The sequence below is a fragment of the Procambarus clarkii genome, chromosome 23 (genome assembly GCF_040958095.1).
Source record: "Procambarus clarkii isolate CNS0578487 chromosome 23, FALCON_Pclarkii_2.0, whole genome shotgun sequence".
NCBI classification, from domain to species: domain Eukaryota; kingdom Metazoa; phylum Arthropoda; class Malacostraca; order Decapoda; family Cambaridae; genus Procambarus; species Procambarus clarkii.
In genome coordinates this window covers 5,952,206-5,955,213 of record NC_091172.1, presented here as the reverse complement: position 1 = coordinate 5,955,213, position 3,008 = coordinate 5,952,206, and positions in this window count along the sequence as shown.

Here is a 3,008-nt window from a genome sequence, read left to right as displayed (position 1 = left end):
CTTTAACCCTTTTAGTAGCCCATTTACTGCCTCTCTGTTCTTGCCTATTGGATCCTTCCTGCTCTTTGTGCCTACAGCTATCACTGATCTTTGTGAGATTATCCTCTTTTTAGTGGTAAATAGGTTACAAGAAACCTCAGTCAGAAAAGGACTGAACTAGCACCAAACATATGCTGAGGGCAGATTATACTTTAATGACTGACCAGGGATGCATAGAGCAGCTGCAGGAGTCCAAATCCTTGGCACTCCTTATCCACCAGGTCGTGGAGCTTCTGGGACCTCAGAGGGAGGTCATCAGAGTAGCTCAAACGGTCCTCACAACAAATTAGTATTTATAATTTGATGTGTGTGGCCATGAACGCAGTTAAAATCCAAGTAATCCAGGCAACATAAAAAGGATCACATTAATAGCACAAATACTGACAGAGTCAATACTGGGCACAATGGGTCTGAAGGTGTGAACGCAAAGACACTTGTACTTAACAATTAGTTTATTCATAAAACTTAATGCTAATGATACATGGCAAGAACAATCTGACGTTATGTTAATGTCGGACTTTTTTTTTATTTATTTATTTTTACATGCAAGCATGCTTATAAGTACAATAAAAGTAAACAAAAACTACATAGAACAGACCAAAATAACAAAGCACAAACGTGCAAAAACAAAGGAACAAATGTACCAAACACAAAAACGCCGACCGGAAGGGCCGACCATAAAACAACAATAATTACAAACAAATCACAACAAGCAAGTTAAAACACAGTGGAATACAATGCAGAAATAACACACCAAAATATGAAATATTCAGAACAAGGCTACCAGCACCTCAAACCCACACGGAGAGGCACCAACACAAAACGAAAATAATTATAATAATAACAATAATAATAATAATAATAATAATAATAATAATAATAATAATAATAAAAATAACAACTAGAAAGGAACAAATATACAACAAAGAAAAGCACAATGGCAAAATACGACAAAAAGCATAAACCCAGACCGGGTCACGCCAACAGCCTGAAGGGCACTCAACACTACACAAACAAGTGCACAAACAGCAACATAAAAAACATAGAACCACAAAGCATAACATAAGGACACGACACCCACAACCAGACACACACCAATCAAACCCCGGACCGCACAGGAATTGGACACACACACACAAGCCACACAAACCCATAACCACAAACCGGAGCACGCAGGAACCGGGAAACAAACCCGCCCCACCCACACATACACACACCCGACCCGCACCCCACAACCATGCACACAAATGGAAACAACCCACATACACAAAGGAATCATGATCGAGGAATACATTTCTCAGAGACAGGAATATATTTATCAGGGAACGAATCCCAAGGATACCGTCGCTTATAGGCCTGCCAAATCAAATACTCCAAGTCGGTGGGGGGACGATCCCCCTGTCGCCGTGGGCCCAGCATAAACTCGAGAACCTCCAGATCAGGTGGAAACGACCACTCCTGAAGCTCACCGACGCAAGTCGCATAACGAGGCTGGGGAAGCGCAATCCACGTCTTTCGAGGTAGTAGACGACACCGATGAAGTGTATGAGGGCTGCCGGGACGGCCGCGTCGCCGTACGCACAGGAGCAGGGGACAAGCAACGAGATGGTAACGTCCCCACCGAGACCGCAGGAGACACTGAAGAGACGGCTGGAGACGAAAGAGGCGTCGAGACCGCAGTCGATGAAACGGGGACCGAGGAAGGGGTAACAGAATCCCCAGAGCGAGCAGTCTTTTTCAACACCATCACCAGGCCACCCCGCTCACCGCGAACCTCAGCAGGGGAAACCACCCCCCCATGAAGAACCGGAGCCATCCGAGGCAGGCGACGCACCTTAAGCAGGAACCTCAGACACCTCGTACCGGGGGGCCTCGTAGCCTGGTGGATAGCGCGCTGGACTCGTAATTCTGTGGCGCGGGTTCGATTCCTGCACGAGGCAGAAACAAATGGGCAAAGTTTCTTTCACCCTAAATGCCCCTGTTACCTAGCAGTAAATAGGTACCTGGGAGTTAGTCAGCTGTCACGGGCTGCTTCCTGGGGGTGGAGGCCTGGTCGAGGACCGGGCCGCGGGGACACTAAAGCCCCGAAATCATCTCAAGATAACCTCAAGATAACCATATCTGAAGTGGAGGCCGAAACACCGGCACTGGCATCCTCAGGCAAATGCACCTCCGCCGTCACCGTAGTCTGCAAAGCAACCGGAGCCACCCCTCCGTTGCCGGCAGATCCACAAGCGTCGAAATCGCCAATGTCAGCCCAAGCTGAAGACGAACGCCGGGAACGCTTAGGCTCTGGCCGCACATCATCAGACCCGGAGGCCGACTCAGAGACACGCGCAACACAAGCCGGGAGAACCGACGCACGACGCAGAGCGGCAGCATCCTCAACCACATGGGGCACCAGGCCAGGCACAGGAGGAAGCGCCGGATCCACCCCATCACCCAGCACAGCCGGAACAGCCGGCGAGGGTGCAGGGACAGGGTCAGACGCAGCAGAGGACGAACTGGAAGACGGGGGAATCGAGCAGCAGGCAGTCTTAAGAACCCCAGGGACACTAGTCGGACCAAGACGATCACCCTGCGACGCCACAACCTCTTGAGTAGAGGCGACAACAACAGGGGGCGCACCAGGGGGCGCAACAAGCGACATAGGGGACACATCCGCGGCTGAAGAGACGGCCACATCCACTGAATCCTCCTCCACAGGAAGCGGCGGAAAATCCTCCTCACTGAAGAGGTTCACGGGTGCAACGGCAGGCGCAGAACAGTCAGCAGCCTGATGGCCCAAGAGGCCACAACGATAACACGTCCGAGGCTGGCGGGCGTAAAACACCCGAACGTTGTAGCCCATAAACTGCACAGAGGACGGAATATCTTCCCGGAGCCTCATGCCCAGGGTGCGAATGTCAGTCCTCACACCCTTAAGTGGACTGGAAGACACCACGTTCACCCGCACACTAACCACCGCG